This window comes from Tamandua tetradactyla (assembly GCF_023851605.1).
Source record: "Tamandua tetradactyla isolate mTamTet1 chromosome 25 unlocalized genomic scaffold, mTamTet1.pri SUPER_25_unloc_1, whole genome shotgun sequence".
In the NCBI taxonomy this organism is placed as follows: Eukaryota; Metazoa; Chordata; class Mammalia; order Pilosa; family Myrmecophagidae; genus Tamandua; species Tamandua tetradactyla.
Genome location: NW_027518256.1, coordinates 723,045 through 748,027, shown reverse-complemented (window position 1 = coordinate 748,027; position 24,983 = coordinate 723,045). Strand labels below are relative to the sequence as shown.

Sequence of the window (24,983 nt, the reverse complement as noted above, 5' to 3'; positions counted from 1 at the left end):
TATATTACATGGATTGATTTTCTCACGTTGAACCACCCTTGCATTCTGTGATAAATCCTATTTGCTCACAGTGGATACTCCTTTTAATGTGCAGTGGGATTCATTTTGCTAATATTGTGTTGAGGAGCTTTACATGTATATTCATCAGCAGCATTAACCTGCAGTTTTTTTTCCCTGTGATATCTGGCTTTGGTACCAGGGTAATATTGGCTTCACAGAATGTAATTTAGGAAGAATACTGCTTATTCATAAGGGAGGTTGATCTGTAATTTTGTTTTCTTTTGACGTTACCTTCTGGTTCTGGTATTAGTGTGTCGTTGGTTTCCTAGAATGAATGAGGAAATTTCCCTCTTCTTCAAATTTTTGGAAGAGTTTGAGAAGGATTGGTGTTCATTCTTCTTTGAATGTTTGGTAAAATTACCAGTGAAATTCCTGAATCATTCTTATGCTACTGGTTTGTAATAATCCTCATCCTATACTAAGCATCCAGATTCAGGTGGATTTGTGTCTGAGTCTTCTCTTCTGTACTGATGGGTGATCACTCTTCCTGCATTTCAGTGACTGTGGCCTTGAAGTATGTCTGAGCATCTAGCAGAGGGTATCCACAACCTTGTCTCCTTTTCCTTCTTCAAAACGTTCTTGGCTATATCCAACTTTTTTACTTTCATATGAGCTTCAGAAGAGGTGTAAGTTTTATGGAAAATCCTGTATGGATTTTTGTTTAAATTGCATTGACTTTATGGTTTACTTTGGGGAAAACTGTCCATTTTTATGGCATTATATCTTTCTTCTCCATTTATTTAGATTTGCTTTCATGTCCTTTACCAACAAAAGTTAATTCTCATTTTGAACGTCTTGCACATCTTTTATGAGATTTAGTCTCAGAACTTACATGTTTTCTACTGTAAATGTTATCTTTTAAAATTATATTTTATTATGATTTGTTGTTGAACTAGAGGCACAATACCAATTTTGCAGTGTTGGATTTTGTAACAGAAGCTTTGCACAGCTCTCTTATTTATACTGTGAGTTGATCTCTGTATTCTCTTAAGCTTTCTATATTTCCAGCCCTAATAGCTGTAAATAACATTGGTTTTGTTACTTCTTTTTCAATTCTCACTTATTCATTTCTTTTTCTTGTCTTACTGTGCTGGTTAGGACCTCAACAAAATATTGGATGCAAGTGGATATTCTTCTCTGGTCCCTGGTTTGACCATTGCTGACATGTCTCCCTAAAGTATAATGTTTACCAGTTTCCTGTTAAATGTCCTTGATTGCAGTGACTTTCCTGACTCACAGCAATAAACACTTGATTCTGTGACCAGCACTGAGGTACAAGTACAAACATTCATATAACAGAATCAGGCACCAGACTTCACTTATCCTGACAGCATGTGACCCATTCTGATATGTTCTGTTCTATTCTATTCTATTCTATTCTAATTATATTCATTGTACTCTATCCTATCCTATCCTATCTTATTTTATTCCCACTGAATTGTAAGATTATAAATGGGTGTTGTTTTAAACTCCTAAATTTGTGATAATTTGTTCCAACAGCAATAAAATCTAATATATATAAATATATAATTGCATAGTTATATATAACTATATACATTTATGTCTGTGTCCTGTGTTTTCTGTTATAGGTTATGTGTTATGTCATGTGATAGTTGTGAAATGTATTTAATATGTTATATACCAAATCATTTCTAATCCCCCCATCTTCATGATGCAGAAACGAACTCCACTACTTGTTTCCCTTCAACTTCTTTCCCCTCACCTTGGGTCTGGGTGGGGGAAGGAGGAAATGTGCATGAAGAAGGACAGGTACAGGAGGTGAAGACAGGACTTTTTTGTGGTGTACAATGTTATTTCATCCACAAGTTCTCCTCAAATAACACAAATAGATTACAATGAGCTGGTGATGAGGCTGTGAGGCTCCTCCCCAGGTTTGCTTTGAGAGCTTGTACGTAGACACTGCATTAGGAAATTAAATGCTGTGTGTCTTTTGTCAGCTCAGTTATAGAGTGAGCTTTATTCACTAAAAGACTAAAAATTAGAGGTTTATAATTAGATATTAAAACTCCAACAAATTAAATGAAAATAATCATATTTATTTTAAATAAAGAGAAATGCAGCATAGTATTAAAGGAGTGTTTGTATTACAGTTTTTTTTTTTATGGAAAGATCTCTGCTTCTTAGCAACAAGGAATGCTGGAGGTGTTTTCCCCAAATGAGCTGCTTCTCCCCTCTCTAACCTTAACATTGCTATCCCCTCTGAATCTTTCCTTTGGCTTGTCTATCTCCTGGGCAGAATCTTAAAGAATGCAAAGATGCACCTTCCTCCAGGCAGCCCTCTCTGGTTCCTCTCATGGCACTGGGACTCCCCTATGCCACAGTGGATGTGTTCTCCTCTGCACTCTACAGTATACCAGGAGCTACCTGAGGCGGGACAAATTGCAGAAATATAAATGGATATATGATTTACATTTATCATCCTTCTTTTTGCATGTCCAGAGCCTGGTGTTCTGTCTGGCACACAGGAGGCTCTCATGGAGTGTGTGCTAAATGCATGGCCCTCCATTGCTCAGGGGTGCAGTGAGTGTGCAACTTATCATCCAAGCCATCCTTCTGAGGGTGAACAAGGGCTGTCAGTAATCCTCTGGGATGATGGCAAACCAGGAGACACTGACTTGATGATGAAGGGCCAAGAAGAGTGAGCAGGTCAGTGTCCATGTAACACCACTAATGGGCTGGTCAGGGGAGTCAGCCATGGGTACTGAAGACAGCAGGTCATGCTGCAGCCCAGCTGACTTGAAGGTGACAGTCAGATATTAACTATTCAGTGCCCAATGAATGCAATGGCATTTTGGGGGAGGGTACATATTTGGGAAAATTTTAAAGGGAAGAAAATACATAGTTTCATCCTATTGTTTACTCAAAATGTGCAGAACTGGGTGGTGCTCATATCTTTGAACACCCTGCCATCCTAGAAATCAGGACAACCTATGGCCTGGGGGACCAATCCAGCATCTGGCCCTGCCAATTGTTTTGGTAAATAAAGTTTTATTGGCACAAAGCTGTACTTGTTCCTCTAGAAATTCCTATGGCCAAGTTGAGTTGTTGCAACAGAGACCATGTATTTAGTATCTGACACTAGTGAATTAAATGGCATCCCTCCAAAGTCTTGGCCACCTGGAACCTTGCCTGGGCCTTTCTTTGGAAATTACATCTTTGCAGAAGTCAAGGATCTCAAGATGCAATCATTCTGAATTTAGGATATGCCCTAAATCCAAAGATTAGTGTCCTTATAATAAGAGAAGGCACAGAGAGAAGGCACAGAGAGGTGCACGGAGAAGCATGCCATGAAGATGAGGCAGAGATGGGGTTGGTGCAGCTTCAAATGATGGCAACCCCCACCAGAGGCTGGAGCGGGGGTAAAGTGTCCTCCCCCCACCCTGAGACTTCAGAGGGAGCAGCTGCAAACACCTTGGTTCTGGACTTCTCATCTCCTGGACTATGTGACAATAAACTCTTGCTGTTCTAAGCCACTGGTTTGTGGCACTTTGTTAGATAGCCTCAGGAAGACACTGACACTTTACGAAAAATATTGCTGACCCTTGCTATAGAGTTACAAACTCCTGGAGACACAAAGACACACTCTTTTCATATATATGGCCGAGCCCAAGTTGATCAGGGGCAGGCAGATGGCTCTCTGGTCTGGCCCCATGAGAATCAGACCACTGCCCACTCCAACCTCAGTGTCTCTACCTGTCATATACAGATAATCCTGCCCATCCTGTCTACCACAAAGATTTGCTGTGGCCATCACATGAGTTAATGATGTAAAAGCTTTCTGTAGAATGTGAGGTGCTACATAAAAGCTTTTTTCTTTTTGACCTATGCCCATGGTTCTGGTAGACCAGAAGCCTGGTCCAGAGTGGGTCTCAGGGAGGGGGCCTCGATGGTCCCAGAGAGTTCAGTCCAGATGCAAAATCACTAAAACTGCACTTAAGTGCCCTCCACCCCAACTGCAGCTAAAATGAATGTTTTCAGGGGATCTTTTGTTCAAGCAGTGGATTTAAATTTTTCAATTGCTGAATTTCCCTGTGAGGAACAGAACTAATTGTGAAATGGCTTTGGCATTACTTGTTCAGTTATTCTCAAAGAATGAGTCTGGATTTGCATTTGAAATGGGCCCTGCTTGCTGTGAACTTGAAGGCATGGAGTGGTGGAGTTTAAGACTTCCAGGCTCTAAGCCTTACAGTGTACTGGAATTTTCCATCCAACTGAGCTCATCACCCACTGGGTTGGAGAGAAACTGACTGTGGCAACCCCAACTCACTCTTGGGTCTAAAGAGAATCCTTGATTCAGAAATGGAAAAAAAGAAAGTCAGCCCCCAATAAAGCTGTGTTGTTACGTGCACATAAAGTATTTATGAAGAACTCTCTTTGGAGATAAAAATCAATTTATGAAGGAAAAAGTTCTTCATCAAAAAAGTTTTTTCCATTCATGCCCTGCTCATATTTGCTTAGAAAACAATCTCCCCAATAATGCTTTGCAAAGAGTGCAGCGTAACTTTGGATTTGCATACTTTTGGTGAATTTGACTTCCAAAGAGTTTTTAAATGAATTGCTTGTCTTAGTTGATTTATTTTTTAATACATTTGAACTTTTTCAAAAAGTCACTAAATACTTTTATGGTAGAAAACATCTTTGAATGGAATAACAGCTGGTGCTGTTTTGATTCTTTATCTATAACCAGGCATGTCAACAACTCCTACAAAAGGAAATTTAAATGATATCCTAATAGAAGTTTTAAAGTTGCATGTTATTATGCTTTATCTCTTGAAGTTTGGTTCTGCTCAGAGTTCTGCTAGTCCCACAGGATGGCACAGTGAATGAGCTGTGTGGGGTCAGATGGTGCTATGATTTGAATTATGTGCCCCCTCCAAAAAAGTATATTGTATTTCTAACCCCCAGTACCTCAGAATGGAAATGTATTTGGAATTAGGGCCTGTATTGGTTTGCTAAAGCTGCCAGAATGCAATATACCAGGAGTGGTTTGGTTTTTATAAAGGGGATTTATAAATGATAAATTTACAGTTCCAAGGCCATAAAAATGTCCAAACTAAGACAACTTAGTTGGAAAGATATCTTGACTCAAGAAAGGCCAATGTGTCCAAAACACCTCTGTCAGCTGGGAAGGCAATATGGCTGGCATCTGCTGGTTCTTTGGCTTCTGGTTTCAAACAGATTCCACAGGGGTGTTTTCTTTCTGCCTCTTCAAACATCTGGGTCTCATGTTGGCCCTGTCAGATCTGAGCTCTCTCCAAATATTCCCCTTTGTAAAGAACTAATCATGACCCACCTTGAAAAGATAGAGTCACAGCTCTGTCTTATCGAAAGGCCACACCCACAATTGAGTGGATTATATCTCCATGGAAACAATGTAATCAAAGGTTCCCACCCTATAGATATTGAATCAGGATTAAAGGACATGGCTTTTCTGGGGAACACAGGTTTCTCACCAGTACAGGACCACTGCAGATGAGGGCTTTGAGCTACCTCTTAATGGTAATTTGTCCCAGCAACCTGGGAAATGAAGGCAGATGGTTTGGATTTGAATCCACTTTCTGACCTGCAGGCTCCCCCACCACTCTGTGTGGAGAGTTTCCTCCTCTGGAGGTGGGGATTCCTGAGCTGTGGACAGGGTGGAATGAGATGGTCCCCACACAGGGCCTGAGCCCATGATCTGCTCTGCAGACACTGAGCTGAGTTCCGTGCAGCTTTGTCCACTGCAGCCCAGACTCAACGACGAGGAGCTGAGGATGGGGCCCTGCTGTGCCGGCCATCCCACCCCAAAGCCTGGCACACAGGAGGCCTTCAGTAATCCCCACCAGGTTGGAGTGAGTGGGCATGTGCTGAGTCACCCTGAGGTCACCCCAGACATTCATTTGAAGGTCACCTTGAATGCAATCACATTGGAGCCTATGCTAGTTATGTTGGGGCCACGCCAGTTCTGGGAGGCATTGATTTGCCCTCAGAGGGCCTGACACAGTGCCAATTGCTGCCCCTGACTGCCCAGGCGGGCTCTAGTCCCATAGATTGGACTCTCTTTGGGCCTGTTTCCTTTATCAAGGACTTTGTATACTTGGTGCTGTGCTGGGATTAGATGTAATTCAGCCTCACCAAGGGTGAGAGAGGAGAGGTGAGGATGCCGCGGACACCTGTGGGCCAGTGTGGCCAAGGTAAGAGGCTGAGCTGGAGGCTGGCCTGGCCTCTCAGTGCCAGGAGGGGCCCAGACAGGGTGGGGAGGGCTGGCATGCAGATCCAAGCAAGCTGGAGCTGCCTCTGCCCTCCCAGCAGAGGGATCCTGGACCCCATGCCCACTCCTGCCTTCCCTTCCAGGTCAGCAGCCACTCCTCCTTCTCAGTCTTGTGCCACTGGGAAATGCTGCAGGTTTTCAGACACACCCCTGGGTCTCTGCGACTCACCCTACATGCTGCTTCGAGGTCCCCATCCATTCCCCAGGCTCCAACTACACAGCAGACACTGATAGTCCACACTGCCTGCTCTCCACACCACCTGCCCCCCAGAGGAGGTCTCGCTGACCCCTGCCAGCTACCCTCAGAAGGCCCAGGCTCCTTCACCATGCACCTTCCACCATCTTTCCCAACCTGGGCCCCACCGGGAAAAAGGCACCTTCATCCTTAAGGTGCCAGGGCACACCTCCTGGGTCCTCCCCCAGGCAAGCTGCCCATTGCTGGGCCCCTCCTCCCTGATGTCTGACCCCAGACTGCTACTCACTTATGACCTCCGTCTTTGCCCATAACACTGTCCCTCACCTGAGCCCCCTCCTCTTCCTACTCCCTCTAGCTTCCTTCCAATCTGGTCTTCCAATAAGAAGCCACTTGTGTCATTTTCCTGACTTCCCACTTAGTCCTGTGGCCCTTGGACTGGCACCCGTCTCCCACTCAGGAACCTCAGTCCTGTGTGATGGGGGGGGCGAGGCCCCAGAAGTGTCCCTGCCCCACCTGTCTCCCTGCAGGTAAGGCCTCCTGTTCCACTGCCCCCCCCCCACCATGGGCATCCCCAGGCCCTGCTCAGCACTTGGAATTTGCACTATGGTCATCGCACTGTAAGCCTGGCCCAGAGTGTCCCAGCTCCGGCCTCACACCAGCTGCCACTGCTGCTGCGACCCCACCCCAGCCTGCATCAGGCCACCCAGCATCAGCCAGGTCCCTGGATGAGGGCTCCCCTCAGGGGCCACCACCCAGCTGCAAGCTGGCTAAAGTTTGGGGGTGTGTCAACAGTTCCCTGGAACAGCTTGCTGAAAGCACCAACGCTTACAATTAGAACTTTATTTAGTAAAAGGACAAAGGGAGACAAGCAGCAGCAGAGGAAGAGGCATAGAGGGCGCATTCTGGGATGGTCTGTCCCTGGGGAGCTGGGCGCTGTGCCCTCAGGCACAGCAATGCTGCCCTCAGCAGCAGGGAGCTCACTGGAGCACCCAGTTCCCGGGTTTATGTGGAGTCTCACTCCCCAGGTGGGGCTGGGAGGTGCGGGGACGGCCGGGCAGAGCCCCCCCACCCCAGCCACCTGTTTGGCCTTTCTGGGGGGCAGCCCCCATCCAAAGTCTGCAAGTGTTGATGGGCCCACCCTTAGCTCCCAGATGTGGTTCCAGGCCCACCCTGAAGAGTAGAAGACCCTCCTATGCCAGGGAATTGCAAAAGCTCCAAACTTGCTTCCTGGGAACTGGGAACAGAGACCAGCCAAGGTCCCACTGTCCCACAGCAGGTGTCCCAAGGCAGGCTACCCGCCCCCACCCAGGCCTGGGTGAGCCTGTCCACCACCTACCCCCAGCCCCAGCATGGCGTCCCCCCAGGGAGTCGCCCAAGAGAAACCATGGGTGCTCCATAAGTTACCAAAAGAGTGAAGCCAGTTTCCATGCCATCCCTGGCACTGACCACTCCCCCCACCTGTTAGGATGGGGTCACAATCGGATGAAGGACATTTAAATCATACCTGCTGAGGGCTGCGTGTCACTCAGGGGCTGCCTTTCTGCAGCCTGGGCAGGTGTCCCCAGCCCCTCCGCAGAGCCACGACTGCCTCTGCTGGCAATGTGGACCATGCCCCAGGCAGCATAAGGTGGAGCCGCAGGGGAGACAGATGCTATGAGAATGCTGGAGAGGTGCGGTCCAGCCCTGGCTGGGTAATCAAGGGAGCCCACCCACCCCAGGGAGAACTGAGCAAGTCAAGGTGCTCTGCTAATCCCTGTGCATCCTCCCCTGTGTGCAGGTGTTATTTTTATTTTTATTGTTGAACTTTTACTGAGGCTAAATTTACATAACATAAAAATGACCATGCTGAAGTGAACAGCTCAGGGGCATTTGATCTATTCACAACGTTGTGCGACCATGACCTCTCTCTGGTTCCAAAATGCTCCTGTCAGCCCCAAAAGAAACCCAGACCCATGACGCAGCCATCACCCAGCCCCCAGGAACTGCTGGCCTACCACCTGTCCCTATGGATTTGCCGCTTCTGGACATTCTGTATAAATGGAATCAGAGGCAGTTTGGCCTCTGGGTCTGCCTCTTTAACTGACCATAATGTTTCTGAGGCTCAGCCGCATTGCACCTTGTATGAGGGCTTCACTCCTTTGTATGGCCGAATTGTGTTCCCTTGCATGGCTCTTTCACCTCTGGTTGCCCCATCCATCCATTGATGAAGATTTGGCTCTTGCCAATAGCACTGCAACTGTTACTTTTATCGTATTATGAGAGATTAAGTTGATGGTACCCCAGGTTTCCCAGGAGGGCCCTTTGAGAACCACCATGTACGTGGTCTCAGCAGCACATGTGTGGGGGACAGCCAGGGGCACCCAGGCTGCATTTCCCTGGCCCTGAGCAGGGCGTCTTCCTTGGCTTGTTTGGCAGAATGGCCTTCCTCATCAGAGACATTTAAGTAAAGGTTGCCCAGCCTTATGGGGATGCTTGGAAACCCCTGACTTCTCCGAAGTCTCCTTTCTTGGCCAAGGAAACTGAGACCTGGACAGCAGTGGCAGGCCCAGGAGCATCTGATTCTTTGGTGGCAAAAATGGGACAAATTTTTAAAGCACTTTTTGTTCTCAAACTTGATGCCAGACTTTGTACTTGGAGTTCCATAGGTTGTCCTGGTTGGAAGCCTACCCCTAAGCTCTGTTTGATTCCCTTTCCATGAAGGACCCATTTCATAGTCCATCTTTACCCTTTGACAATGGGAATCAGGAGGATGTATCAGCAATTTCATTCCTGGGCTAATCTAGAAATGGCACTGGAAACAATGAATGAAGAAAGAGAAATCCAATCATTCTATCACCTGTCAGCTGCCCTTTTGTTGGCAATGGTAATGGGAATGTAAGCTCTAAGCTTGAGATGCACCTTTCGAAGTAGGTTCCATCACTTAGTGTGTAGCCTGCCATTATGGTTATTTCTGTTATGCAATATTGGGAGGTAGTGAGGGTCCCGTTCCCTGGAGGCATCCAAGAAAAAATTTGGAGGGCCATTTGCCAGATATGCTATACTGTAAGAAAGGGGGAGGCTTGGCTATCTATTATCCACACTTTACAAATGAGGAAACTGAGGCACACAAGCTAAGTAACTTGTTCAACTATGTTGGTATGTGGCAGAACAGGCATTCAAGTCTATTTGTTTCTGGAGCTCACATTTGTCACCAGTAGTTCCCCTCCCCTTGCCCCCACAAGCAAAGATGATAATTTTACATGCTACTTTGAAATCTTTTTTTCATATAACAAATACATCATGAATATTTTTCCATATATTTGGATATTCTCTAGCACCATAATTTTCAAAAGCTGCATAGTATTTCATCCTACAAGTGTAGTATAATTTATTTTACCAAGGCTCTATTCTTCAGCATTTACACTGTTTCCAGATTTCAGCCAAGCAGATAAATCTCTTTGCTTTTCCGTGGTTATTTCCTTGGCAGAAAATCTCAAAAGGGAAACTGCTGGATCAAATAGTATGCCATCATAAAACTACACGTTTATAAGGCTTTCTGTGAATTTCTTATGATCAAAACTGTTTAAAAGCCTGTGAAAATTAGACTAGCAAAGCAGCACTTGTGGAACCTGGTGTCATGATAAGTTGGGTTTCTGTTTGCACTTGAATTCTGAAAGAAATGGTGAAATGTGCTGGCCATCAGGACACAGGAGTGTCAGCGTATGTCCAGTGCTGTCCTTGACAATGACTGACAGGCGTTTGTTGAGATGATGGAGATGATGACACAGGTGATGTTGACGGTGGCAATGCTGTTTAAGGGGTGCTACCGGCAGAGTTACTGAACCTTCCCCAAAGACCTTTGGGCTCAGTTTTAACATCCACGGTGGAGGCTGCCCATTATCCACCCAGCCTCTGTTTCCCCCTCTTCCTTCAGCAGTTTCAACAGGGCACCTGGCTGCCCTGCCCAGCAGCCAGGCTTGGCCACAGGACTGATTCTAACCTGCGGAGGGTGAGCGGAGGTGACCAGGGTGGGCTGTGTGTTGTTTCCTGCCAGGGAAAGTGCTCGCATTCGACCTGCTTCTTTTCTCTTTCCCATCTGTTGGAATCCAGCCAGGGTCTGGGGGGCTGCCTTCCCCACACAAAGGGGGACACCTCCCTGGCAGACTACTGGGAAACAGGATGAAAACCCACCCCCTGAGCAGTTATGTGGGAAGAAGTGAGCGCTCATCTGATGAAGCCCTTATGGTTTGGGTCTCCTTGTTACAGCAGCTAAATCTTTTTCACAGAGGCAGTAACTGGGGATTGGAGAAGAACCCAGATCTAATAAGGTATAGGGTAGGGAATCAACCCCAAAGGACCCCAGAGCCACCCCTCCTGTGGTTTCCTAAAACCTAGTACCCTGTCCCTGATGATTTCAGTGAGTCCCACCTCAGGCGGGCCAAGGGTTGTGCATTTTAGAACAGTCCTTCTGGAAGCATCAGTGAGGTCTCCCTGTGGTCAGGGCAGCTGGCTAGACAGAGAAAAGGCCAAAGCCTGGATCTGAGCTCTGCTGTCACCAGCTACTTGGGGCAAAGGTTGGGTCCCTTGCAGTGTCACAGGCTTTTTTTTTTAAATGCCTCTGCTTTAGAGTCCTGCAAAGATTACACAAAATACCAAGACTAAAGGGCTTAGAGCAAAACCTGACATGGAGATATCATTCAATAAGCGATGATGCCTTTCCTGCCATACCAGGTGGGCCTCGCTGGGTGCCCCCAGGTCCCAGGCTTGCACAGGAGGGGGCCTTGGGCAACTGGTTTCTGGCCTAACAAGAGGCCTCTACACTCAGCAGCCTGAGTCCCAAATAGCTGCAAGCCCACGCTCTGTCCACAGCCATCTCAGGAGCCAAGGCTCTGGCAGCTCCCACCCACCCAGCAGAGCTTCAGCCCCCCTCTGGAGCTCCCCCTTCCCACCTGCCCAGGGGCTGTGCCCAGGAGGAAAGCAAGGAAGTCAGGGGTTTGGTGGAGACTCCTCGGACCTTGAGCTCAGCCTCATCTTTGGGGTCTGAGGTCCTCGAGAGGCTCAGACACACTCAGGGAACAAGAGGCAGAGATGGCTGGGTGGGGCTGGAGGAGGAGGAGACCAAAGGAGGAAGTGCTCTGCCTCCTGTTACTATTTATTAGCGGGCACATAATAGGAAAGTGGAAGTGTGTGCATGCCGCTAGCAGCTTAATATCATTGGCTGCTTAAGAAAAATGAAATCAGGGCAGGGAAAGTTAAGGAATGATTTCAGAGATGACTGAGTAGCAGGAATTATTTTCTGCTCCAGGTTCACCCGCGTGAGGTTGGCCACCACAGGCAGGTCGGATGCAGGAGGACACATGCCCAGCCCTGAAGTGGAGTACTGAAGTGGAGGCGCCCGTCCCAATGTGGGCAGCTCTTGGCCCTGACAGAGCTGGGTGGCCCCTCCTAGTTGTGTAGGAGGCAAAGCAGACTGTGGTAGAGCATGTGGGTGTGTTCCCAGGAAGGCAGAATGTTCCGGGGGGCAAGAACTGGATGCCAGGGTGTCCTGCTGCCAACCCAGAGTCAGCCTCGCTGCAGAAAGGATGGCAAGCAGGCAGGGGGATGGTGAGCTGTAGGCTCTGGACCCAGGAAGTCCCCAAACTCACAGCTGTGGGACCCACCCCTGCCGAGGGCTTGCAAAATCAACTGGGACCTGGGAAAAGAAGTCTGTGACTCCAAAATGTTAAAAGAAAACCATAAAATCAGTAGTAAGGAGGCTTTCTAAACCACATCAGAATCTTCACCCCCCCCAAAAAATGTGCAAAGCAAAGTGCAGCGCAGACGGATGTGAGATGTGGGTGTGTTGTACCCTGGTGGTGGGGCAGGGGAGAAGAGTGTGCTTGAGGCTGCCGCCACTTTCGATTCCAGTTATGAGACATGGCTTCCACACCTGCTTCCGTACATAAGGGGTGTGGTTAACTGCCGTGGCCTTTCGGGACTGAAGTGTCCTGGGCTGAAGAAAGGGAGTGCTCAAAGTGCGGGGCTGCTCTGAAGTTAAAATTGGGAGACCAAGAGTCATTATACCAGGCTCCATTGTTGTCAAGCCACCAACGATGCCTTCCATCCGGGGACCCAGAGCCCCTCAGAACAGCCCTCCAGGCTCCTCCGGAAATCGGCTGAAATCCAGCCCTGCAGTGACTGTGTTCACTCCTCCTAAACAAACGCACAGGGACATGGTTTAAGTTGATACTTTCTATGGACCACAAAGTGAGAAGGACTTTGGGGACATGAAACAGGTTTGAGAGATGAACAGCATCACATGTTACCCGAGGAACAGCCACAGAATGGCAACAGGAATGGAACAAAACACCCAGGGTCAGAGGACCTGGTGGTAGCCATCCAGGAAAGGGTGTGAGACTAGGCCTCAGGAGAAGAGGGGGCCTGGGGTGGGCAACCGGCCGGACCCCGGGGCAACCTCTATCCATCTCTGCCCCGGCCAGACCCCACTAGAAGTTTAAGCAGTTGGCACAAAGCTGGTAAATTATAAATCTGCTCCCATAGCTCCTCAGCTTAAACCCTTCAGCAGCTCCCATCTCGCCCAGAGTAACGGTCATCCTCACCCCCACCTCCATCCCCTAAAGGTCACCCCCCCCACCATCCCCTCCCAAAGGCCCATGGGGCCTTTACTGTACCAGATCCCACTTCTGTGGGAAGCGACCTCATGTCTCTCCACAACACTGTCCACCAGTTAGCCACAAAGGCTTCCTCACGGGTGCCTGGGCTGCCGCAGGGCCTTTGCCCTTGTCTTTTCCACCCACTAGAGTTCTGTTTCCACAGATAAGCTCAGGGCTGGTGTCATCACCTCCTTCAGGTCTTTTCCTTCCAGGTGGACTTCCCTGGCTTGTTTTAAAACTGCAGCCCCCAGAGCCCTGACATGCCATCACTCACCCCCACCATGCCTCATTTGACTTTCTTCCCTAGAACTTATTAAACACAATGCCTAGTCTATTTATTCTGTTTATTGACTGTCCAATAAAATGTTAGCTTCAGGAGGGCAGGACTTTTCTCTTTTCTTTTGGTTAACTCTTGTAACCCAGGACATAGTGCAGTGCCTGTACATAGCAGGTGAGTGTCTGCTGAATAAATGAATGTCCTTGATGTCTCCAAGGCAAACCTATTCCTCATCTTGGCTTTACGGGGGAACTGCAGGGAGGATGGGCAGTTAGCATTTCTCCCTATCCCTGGACGAGGGGCCCTGCTCATTCATCAGGACAGCTTCAAGCACAGGAATTCATGCCCACCGTGGGGTCCTGCAAATGCTGGAGAAAGCATCTGGCTCTGAACCTCCAACCTGAAGCAACCTGGGGCAGGAAGGGGTTTTGGTGCTGTCTTTCCATCTGCCTCAGTGTCTCAGAGCAGGATGAGTGCCCAGATCCAGACCTCAGGGCCAGAGCTGGAGGCAGACAAGCCAGGGCAGGGCTGGAGGGAGCCCAGAGGCCCCACCGAGGGGGGCAGCCTAAGGCCTGGCCCTTGTAGCCAATGTCACGCCCCTGCACGCCCCTTCCCTGCAGTGACTCCTGGGTGGGGGAAAGGGGATGCCAGGGGCCGGAGTACAGCGGGGAAGGTGAGGGCCTGGCTGGAGGACATGGGTGCCCAGGCACATTACAGGGATATGGTCAGTGGGTTGAAAGGAGGCTGAATGTCCAGACAGAGAGGACTAAAGGTGAGAAGGAAGCCCCAGGCTGGGCTCTGGTGCACCTGTAGGGGAGGAGAGCTTCTCCCCGGGCTGTGATCCACTCATGCTGCCCAATGCTGCGCCCACGCCCTCCCCCACTCATCCACCTGCCTTCCCTGAGGGTCTGAAAACAGTTCAGTGGTTGCCTGGGAGTGGGGGCAGTGAGAGATTAAGTGGATGACTAATGGGTAGGAAGTTTCTTTTGGGGTTAAGAAAATGTTCTAAAATTGTATTGTGATGGATGCACAACTTTGTGGGTATACCAAAAGCCATTGGATTTTACACTCCAAATGGGTGAATTTTATGGTATGAGAATTATACCCAATAAACATGTTAAAAATGTAAAAAAGAAAATTAAGGAGATTTCTGAGAAGGTGGCAGAATTGGATAGGCTGAGTTCACCCCTGCTCCATGGAACAACTAGAAAGAAAAAGGACAGAAAACAACCAGGACAGCGGTTCCAAGGTACACATGACCAGAGAGGGGCTTTGTTCTGGTTTGCTAGCTGCCAGAATGCAACACACCAGAGACAGATTGGCTTTTAATAAAAGGGGATTTATTTCATTAGTTCTTCAGAGTGAAGGCAGCTAACTTTCATCTGAGGTTCTTTCTTACATGGGAAAGCACAGGATGGTCTCTGCTGGCCTTCTCTCCAGGCCCCTGGGTTCCAACTTTCCCTGGGGTGATTCCTTTCTGCATCTCCAAAGGCCTGGGCTGAGCTGCAAGTGCTTAGATGAGGAATGCGAGCTGCTTAGCTGTGCTATGTTGCAATCTCTCATTTAAGCACCAGCCAATTAAGCCAAACGTCATTCATTGCAGCAGGCAAGCCTCCTAGCCGAGCTGACTGCAGATGTAATGAGCAACAGGTGAGGTTCATGTGCCATTGGCTCATGTTTGCAGCCACAGAACTAGGTGCATTTACCTGGCCAAGTTGACAACTGAATCTAACTACCACAGGCTTCCACATTATATTGGGAGGAAAAAGCATAGAAATTAGGATAGAGAGGGCAGTGGGTTGAGTTTACTCAGTTGTAACCGCACCTGGGGTGGGCTGCAGTGTGCAGGCTGGAGCAGCAGCTGAAGGAGCTACTGTGCTCCTGCCACCTCCCCACCATGCCCCCCGTGCTTCCCTGCTCTGGCCACACTCTGGTGCTCCCGCCACACTCCCATACTCTGTGGCACTCCTGCCCTCCCACCATGTCCCTGCGCTCCCATGCTCGTGCTGTGCTCCCATGCTCCTGCCATGCTACCATGCTCCTGACGTGTTCCCACACTCCTGCTGTGCTCCCACGTTTCTTCCGTGCTCCTATGCTCCTGCGGTGCTCTTATACTTCCGCCATGCTCCCATGCTCCTGCCGTGCTCCTATACTTCCGCTGTGCTCCTATGCTCCTGCCGTGTTCCTATACTTCCGCTGTGCTCCCATGCTACCACGGTGCTCCCACACTCCCGCCACTCTCCCCCTGTGCACACACCATGCTCCTGCACTCCCACCACAGTCCTACATTCCTACACTCCGCAGGGGCCTGCAGAATGCAGGGGTGGAGAGTCAGGGACCCCAAAGTAAGCTACACTCCACCGCCAGACTCTCCCAGGCTGGCTGACAACAGGGCATTGAAATACTCAGTCCCTCAGCTGAAGGTCATTCCATGCAGCAGCCTGGGACTCCCAGCCCACTGTGTCCATAAACGGATTCTTCATTGAGGTGCACAGTGCCCACCCCCCAACCCTGGGGTCAGCAGCTTTCAGTGCACAGGGGACCTGTGGCTTTGACTGGAATTGCACCGGATGTGGATACTGCCCAGCCAAGTGACCAGTCCAGGACAGGTGGGCCTGAGAGGAAGAGGAGGCCCAAGATCGCCATCTGTTGGTAAAATGTGGAAAGTGCAATCTGGCAAAGAGCCTTTCTCCTCAGCCTGTAATAAATCTTCAATTAGAGTTGCAGTACTCCTGCCTGAGGTCCTGACCTTTGCTTGGTGGTGAATTACAGGCAAGTCAAGTTCAGAAGGAGACCTTCAATCAAACCCCAGCAACTATGAAGTCTTGGATGAGTGAGGAAAATCAACATTCAAAAATCAAAAGATGATCAAATGCTGAAAAATCAACAAAAATTCACCAAGCAGATGAGCATGAAGAAAATATGGCCAAGCTAAATGACCAATTAAAATGCAAGATGAGACACACAATTTGAAACAACTCACAAAAAGATATTCTGACATATCTCCTAAATAAACTCTGTGGGCTGTCTAAGATCATACAGGATATATCAAAAAGATACTACAAGAACATAAAGAGGAATTTGAAGGAATTAATAGAAGAAGAGTAGATCTTATGGAAACGAAAAATACTGTATATCAAATTAAAAATACATGAGACACACAACAGCAGGTCTGAAGAAGCAGAAGAAAGAATATGTGGACTAGAGGACAGGGCAACTGCATTTGAACATATAAAAGAACAAATGGTGAAAAGATGGAAAAATTTGAATTGGATCTTAAGGAAATGATGGACAACATGAAGCATGCAAATATAAGAATCATTGGTATCCCAGAAGAAGAAGAGAAAAATGAAGGGATAGGAAGGTTATTTGAGGAGATCATTAGGGAAAACTTCCCAACCTTTATAAAAGATATAAATACACAAATAAAAGAAGCCTAATGAATTCCAAATACAGTAAATCCAAATAGGCCTACTGCAAGATGCATATTAATCAGACTGTCAAATGCTATAGAGAAGCAGAAAGTACTGAAAGCAGCAAGAGAAAAGTGATTCACCACGCACAGGGGAAGCCACATAAGACCAACTTCAGACTACTCCATGGGCCACATAGAGGTAAGAAGGCAGTGGTATGACATATTCAAGATTCTAAAAGAGAAAAATTGCCAGTCAAGAATTCTTTACCCAGTGAGATTGTCCTTCAAAAGTGAGGGAGAGAGAGACTTAAGATCCTCATCATTGGTGAGAGTGGGGTGGGCAAGTCCAGCCTGCTCTTGAGGTTCACAGATGATGCTTTTGATCCAGAAATTGCAGCAACAATAGGTGTTGACTTCAGGATGAAAACAATTTCAGTGGATAGAAATAAGGCTAAACTTGCAATAGGGATACTGCTGGTCAAGAGTGGTTCAGAACATTAACTCCCAGCTATGATACAGGTACACAGAGCGTTATATTAGTTTATGATGTCACAAGAAGAGGCACCTTTGTTCAACTGGATCATTGGTTAGATGAATTGGGAACATACTGTACAAGAAATGACAGAGTAAATATGCTAGTTGGAAATAAAACTGATAAACAAAATCACGAAGTTGATAGAAACAAAGGCCTAAAATTTGCATGAAAGCATTCCATGTTATTCACAGGGGCAAGTGTAAAACCTGTGGTTTTGTGCCTTTGAAGAATTTGTAGAAAAAATTATTCAGATCCCTGGACTGCTGGAGAGTGAGAACCAGAATAAAGGAATGAAATTGTCACAAAGGGAAGAAGGCCAAGGAGGAGGTGCCTGTGGTGGTGACTGCTTTGTGTTATAAACTCTGGGAAATTCCATCCCTTGCATATTTGGTTAGATAGTGACATCTTTCTGTATATAAACTTTAACTGTTCATTTACAGACCTCGCAGTTTGCACATACTGGCTTTGTATCATGGCAGTAAATATTTGCAAAAATGCCACTCACTGGATTTCCCAGGTAAAACATTATAATTTGCAGTCTATAGATTTTTATGTAACATAAAATAGGTGTATCTTAAGTACATTTGACTTAATGAATTACATTTATTGTATATATAATTTTAAAAAATCCATCCATCCTTGTTGATACAAGGTTTCCTTTTGGTCTCCTCTTTGCTTACATCCTCCTATCAGTTGCTGAATTACTTGGTACATAGAGCTCCTGGAAACACGGGGTGTGTACGTGTATTACTGAACTGGTGTATTTCTACAGAAATAACCAAGAGCATGATTCCACAGCTTTTCCAGGATGTGCCCTGGCAGATTCTCTTTTAGTACTATGCAAAATTCTTATTAAAGAATGTAGCCCAGGCCACTTATAAGTAAATCTGTTTCTCTTTTGATGACGCTTCTAAACTAGCATTGATACATTAAAGCAGTTGGGCCTTACTTTTTAGTTTACTTCAATGAGTAACTCGGTTGCTTACCTGGAGTTCTGAATTCTTTGGTATGTACATTGGATGAGTGGTCCCTTTGCACAGCCTGTTGGGTTATGTGGTGTTTGACAGAATAGCAATAAGATTTCCCCTGCCTTTGCTTTCACAGGAACATGAATAGAGTATTTATCATAACTCATATAGTACTTATGCTTTGCAGTCCAACATTTTTATTCAAAACGTTGGTAGTGTTTGTACAAGTACTTAAATTGTAGCTTCTTTCATGTTCATGAAGGCTGCATCTTATGACTTTCTGAATGGCTAGTCATTATTAAAAACTTATTTCTGTGTTTTGAGGGATGGGGTAGAGACCCTAAGTGACAGTGTGAGAAAGGCATATTGCTTCCAGATTCTGATATGTCTGGTAAAATACTGTTACAATGAAAATCTTGATCATTTACTGTAGCAAGTAACCAATAGTTTATCAAAACCAACTTGTACAGACTAATTAATCTTTTCCACAGTAAAAAAAAGTGGGAGAGATTAAAATTTTAACAGACAAACAAATGCTGAGAGAATTTAATGAGACCTGCCCTGCAAGAAATACTAAAGGGAATTCTATCAGCTGAAAAAAAAGACAGGAAAGAGAGGTCTGAAGAAGGGCACAGAATTGAAGAGTAAGCATAAGGAAAACTTAAAGGATAAAAAAAAGAGAGAGGAAAAAATTGATCTGACAAATAAAAACTGAAGGATAAGATGGTAGATGCAAACACTGCCTTTGTGGTGGTAACTGAATGTCAACAGACTAAACTCCTCAATTAAAAGATACAGATTGGTAATGACCTAATTGAGGCAGCGATTAAGAAAAAAATTTCATTCACAATAACAACTGAAAGAATCAAGTATCTAGGAATAAAATTAACAAGGGATATAAAGAACCTATACACAGAAGACTACAAAACATTGTTAAAAGAAATCAAAGAAGATCTAAATAAGTAGAAAGACATTCTGTGTTCATGGGCAGGAAGGTTAAATGTCATTAAGATGTCAATTCTACCAAAATTGACCTACAATTTCAACACAATGCCAATCAAAATACCAACAACCTACTTTGAAGACTTGGAAAAGCTAGTTATCAAATTTATATGGAAGGGAAAGGGGCCTCAAATAGCCAAAAAAAACATCATAAAAAAGAATGGAGTTTGACAACTTATACTTACTGACTTTAAAGCTTATTATAAAGCCACAGTGGCCAAAACAGCATGGTATAAAGACAGGCAAATTAATCAATAGAACTGAAATGGGAATTCAGAAATAGACCCCCAGATCTATGACCAGTTGGTCTTTGACAAGGCCCCCCAAATTCATGGAATAGTATTTTCAATAAATAGGGCTGTGAGAATTAGATATCCTTAGATGAAGGAATAAAGGAGGAGCACCTTCCTCACACCCTATATTAAAAATTAACTCAAAGTGGATAAAAGGGCTAAATATAAGAGCCAATACCATAAAACCTCTGGATGAAAATATAGGGAAACTATCTTAAAGACCTAGTAATGGAGTTGCCTTCTTAGATCTACACCCAAAGCACAAGTAATGAAAGAAAAAAATAGATAAATTGGAACTCCTCCAAATTAAATGCTTCTGTGCCTCCAAGGACTTTGTCAAAAAGGTGATGAGGCAGCTAACCCATTGGGAGAAACTATTTGGAAACTGTATATCTGATAAGGGTTTGATATCCAGTATCTATAAAGAAATCATACAACTCAACAACTAAAGAACAAACAACCCAACTATAAAATGGGCAAAAGAGATGAATACATTTTTCTGAAGAGGAAATGCAAATGGCCAGAAAGCACATGAAAAATGCACATCTTCATTAGCTATAAGGGAAATGCAAATCAAAACCACACTGAGAGTGGACCCCGTGCTCAGCCAGAGAGGTGGCATCCTCTTCTGATGCACCAAGGTTTTAACTCGGATGTACACATGCATTGTAACTCCATCTGATGCACACAGATCTCAATGAGCAGCGAAGAGTTAACTTGTCTGCTGGACCTCAGCTGGCCACCGGACTGAACGCTCTGGAGTCTGTTGTTTGTGGGTGTCACTGAGCCTTGTCTTTCTCCTCCTCCTCCCGGGGTCCCAGCCGTGTGCTCAGTTCAGAGGTCTGTGGGTGAGGCGCAGAGCCGGGGCACTTCACCTTCCCAGGGAAAGGAAGTGACCCTGAGTTCCCACCCTCCTTTTTATTTGGGGAGGGGAGAGCCAGGAAGGCAGGGGAGGTGGAGAAGGTGGGGGAGTGGACCCTGTAAAGAAACTCACAATAATTTTAATCAGCATTTCCCCTTCCATTTAAAATCACAAACTTAACTACTTAATCAAATGTCATGCCTAAGACACATTTACCTCCTTGGGAGAGAAATGAACAACAGCAGGTCAATTTGGCTGTGGATAGGTTTAAAAATAGTTGAGTCTGTGAAGGCCATTATGTGAATAGGGGCTACTCAAGTCTGAGAGGCTTCAAGGGGCCCTCCTGCTGCTTGGCTGGGAAAATAGCAGATGGGAGAGGCCACTCAGCCAGGCCTTCGGTGCACGCCCAGTGGGTCAGAGTACAGATTTCTGCTGGGTAATGGGGTAAGAGGCCAAAAGGGGCAAGAGCACCAGAAGAGTTTTCTACAGTGGGCACATCTGGAAATCCCCACTGACACATGTTGAAGGGATTGGTGTGTAAGTGCATGTGCGTCTGTGTCTGGGTGTGTGCATGTGTGGGTGAGTGGGGGGAATGGGGAGTGACACATGTCCATCCTCCCTGTTCTCAGGAGGAAAGAAAATTGAAATGATCAAAAACATGATAGGCCTGTCAAAGTACAGGAAATTAGTTACATCAACGTGAAATACAAGCCCTGGTTTTATTGTTATACAGCATGTAAAAAAAATTAAAAGGGAAAATAAAAACACAACACAGGGTATGCTCCCTCGGGACCAGACTGGAGGAGCGTTACCAGAGCTCTAGGGACAGGGAGGGACTCCACCCCAACATTTCAAGCCTGGGGGAGAAGGTGGACTCTCCTTCCCCCCAAGTGTGCATGTGTTTGAGGCTCTGCCTTCACTTCCTGCGTCTATCAGAGTTCACGGCCATCTTGGCTCTCAGAAAACACTTCCATCTACTGTGGTCCTGCCCAGCGGCTCTTCGTGGGTCCAGGGACCCCCAAGGTCTTTAGGAAGAATATAAGGGACATTCAAGGTCTGTGGGTAAAATTCACAGGGTCCTTGAACTTGGATGAGCAAAAAAGGGGCAACTTTCCTTTTTTTAACTTCTCACTTCAATCTCGCGTTCCCTTCCATGGCCAGCTTGGGAAGTCATAGGCATTTCCACGTCCCAGCACAGGTAACGCCCCATGTAACTTCAAATTCTATTGCTCCATACCAGGATAGCTGTATTGGGTAGCTTTTGTACATACACCTCCCCCTAGATCTTAGACCTAATGTCTTAATAAAGAGCACTATGTTGTAAAAATTTGAGAATTCGAGAGTTTTGCCACGCAAAGGAGGACTCCAAGAGACGTTCTCTCATGCAACACGCAAGGGGTTTATTTTCCACACATGTGTGGGGCTCACTGAACATGCAGGAACAGAGAGCCCCTCGCCTGGGTTTGGGGAAGCTTTATAATGGGGAGGAGGAGGGGGGTGGGGGTCGAGCATGGGTCACAGGTGCTGCTTCATGAAAGCAGGTAACGATCATTTTCACAAGCATTTCTGGTGCAAGGAGTCATGGGGGCTGGGGGAGGCAGATAACCACCCTGGAAGGTCCCGAGTTGCTTTTCTTAGCCTGATGGGGCCCATAACTCTTTCCTTTACAATCCTTAACTCACACCAAATGCATAGTAGTGAATATAAAATGACACAAATCCTTTTGCTAGATATTTCTATCATTCAGAAGCTAAAATACATGTAAATAGCTAAATTAGGCAAGAAAAGTTAGCTACTGCTAAGTTTTATAAAATCCTTCTTTACATAAGAAAAGTTAGCTACTATTAAGCTTTATAAAATCCTTCTTTACATAAGAAAAGTTAGCTACTGTTTAAGCTTTATAAAATCCTTTTTTACAATGTTGCTATATAAAAATTGCTGTATCCACATTTTGATAACGCATTTCCATATAATTGGTTTCCTGATAACACTGTGCATTTTAGAATTTTATTTTAAGCATTGAAAACTTGTTCTGGGACAAGGTGCACGGGTTTCCACAAGGCTGTGGAAGGGTCCGTGGTAGGAGGCATGCCAGAAACCCCCTCCCCTGGGCCCCCACCCTGCGCCTGCTGCTCCACCCTGGAGAACAGGCCTGCACTCTCAGAGCAGCCAGTCTGGCTCCGGGGGTGGGGCATCCTGTGCTCCCACAAGCTATCGGCCTACTCCAGTCCTTCCTGGCGTTGCAGCTGCTTTGCCTTTTAATGGGGTCTGCACCTCCAAAACCCTAGGGGAGAGGGACGGAGGGGAAGATGACCCAGGAGTTGCCAGGTCGGTGAAGTGTTGACTCACCCCGGTGCGCCTCTGCTTCAAGACGGGCAAAGTCTCTGGACGGCGATTTGTTCCAGGCTTCCATTTACAGATGGGGACTCTGAAGGTCAGAAAGGTGAAATAATGCACCCAAGCCACCCCCACCGAATACACAGGGGATGCTGGCCTGCCCACCTGGGGCCGTTGCTCTCAGCAAACTTCTTCCCTGCCCCGCCTCCCCCCGAACATCCGAATGGAGCTGGAGGCCTAATAGGTGAGGAATCCCTGGGCCTCTCAAAGACCTCTGGCAAGTATCCTGCAAGCCCCAGCACAGCTGGGAGGCCCAGCCCCACACCTGCCCCTGCAGCCCAACATCTGCCAGCTCCCCAAGGGAGGCCTCATCTGCAAAGTGGGGCCACGGCCGGTCTCACGTGATGGAGGGACCCAGCACCTGCTGGGCAGATGTGCGGTAATTGCGGACCCCTGCCCTCTCTGGATCAGGGTCCGGGAGGCAGTAGGAAGTACTGACAAGCAGAGTTTCAAAGGCCCCTGAACTGGTGCTGCCCTCCAGGGCCTGAGCAGTTGAAACCAGGACTGCATCCATAGTCTGTCAGGGAGCCCCAGCTCTGGCGTTCCGTGAGGAGTTTTGGGGCTGCGTGTGCCTTGGCTCCGTGTGAAAGGGGCCACCCGCCAGGTGCCCTCTTCCCCTAGTCACAGCCTAAGCCGAGGGAGGTCAAGGTGGGGCTGGGGGGAGGGGCGGAACGAGGCGGCTGAGTGTTGAGCTCTCCGGTGGCTCTGGGAGCGAGAGTCTGGCCGAGCAGCGGCGGCGGCTGAAGGATGAGGAGCCAGGGGCCGTCCACCCAGGCCAGGGACCACTGTGCAGAGCATGAGGTGCACAGAGCTGACGAGGAACGCGGGGAACCGTCCCCAGGCCCGAGGCAGGGGGCCCAGGCAGCGGGACGAGAAGTCAATCCTACAAGAACAACCCCGGCCGAGCACAGACTCTCAGCGCGGCTCCTTTGTGTAGCTCCGCCTGGAGGAAACTTCCCGCTCGGTGCGCGCCCCCACCCCAAGTCCTCCCTCGGGAACGCCCCCTTCCCAAAGCAGTTCTCAAGGCCCCCTGGGCGTACCCGTAACCGAGTCGGAACTTCGAACTGCTTTGCACGCCATCCGGTTACCGTGGCAACAACATTCGGCGCCCGGCAGTCCAATCGGAGCCTGCGGCCTCTCTCGAGCCTTTCCCAAGGTGGGGACCAGGATGCGGCCAGGGATGGGGAAGGGGGCGGACCGCATCCCGCATGGCGGCACCGCCCGGCCTCCCTCCTGTCTCCGCGGAGGGCACAGCCTTGCACGGGTTCCCGGACTTTCGCTTCGCGGGGACAGCGCCGGAGCGCGCCCTTCCCGGGCTCGCCGCTGGCGCCCCCGCTTCGCCGCCGTCTTGGCAGGGTCCCCCCGGGTGGGGGCTGCGAGCCCTGCGCCCGGCCGAGGAATGTGCGCCCCCGCGGGCCGCCGAGCCCGAGCCATGCGCCCCCACGGCGCCGGCGCGCCGGCCGGCGTGGACCCCTGCGCCGCCGCGCACAAACCCCGCCCTGCGCCCGGCAGCGGGCAGCGGTCGGCGGACCGAGAGCCGAGACCCGCGGGACGGAAGGAGCGGACGGGCGCCGCGCAGATGGCCGGGGCGAGCAAGATCTGAGGTTCGGCTCCCTGAAACGTGATCATGTGGATTCAACAGCTTTTAGGACTCAGGTGAGCGACCCGGCGCGGCCCGGGCCGGGGTGCGTGTGTGCGTGTGTCGGGTTGGACCCCGCGTTGGGTCCTCAGTGCTGCAAATAAAGGGATCCCTGCTGCTCCTAGCTAGCGACCGGCAGCCAGGGAAGGACCGGTCCGGGGTTCCGCGTGCGGCAGCCTCGCAGGGAGCGGCCGCCTCTCCCGGTTCCGCACTTCCGGGACCCGACAGGGGCACCCGCCCCAGTTCCCCGGCAGCTTAGTGTCCTGGTCCGCCGCCCCGGCGCGCCTCCTGCTCCGGGCCCCGAGCGAGGTGCGTGCCGCTGTGCGCGGCGGGTCAGAGACTCGCGGCTAGGGTCCCGGCCGCGCGGGGAAGCCAGGGCTCTGGCTCCCGGTGAAAGCCTTGCCGGCGGGAATTGGGTAAAAACAAAATCAAAACA

At 48.2% G+C, this 24,983-nt stretch overlaps 1 long non-coding RNA gene and 1 pseudogene across 1 annotated transcript in view; both read left to right on the top strand.

Moving 5' to 3' along the window:
- The window catches only part of LOC143673028 (uncharacterized), a 288,041-nt gene that overhangs the window by 29,434 nt on the left and 233,624 nt on the right, over window positions 1-24,983 (top strand). The window lies entirely within an intron of this gene.
- LOC143673029 (ras-related protein Rab-18-like) lies at window positions 6,221-17,745 on the top strand (annotated as a pseudogene).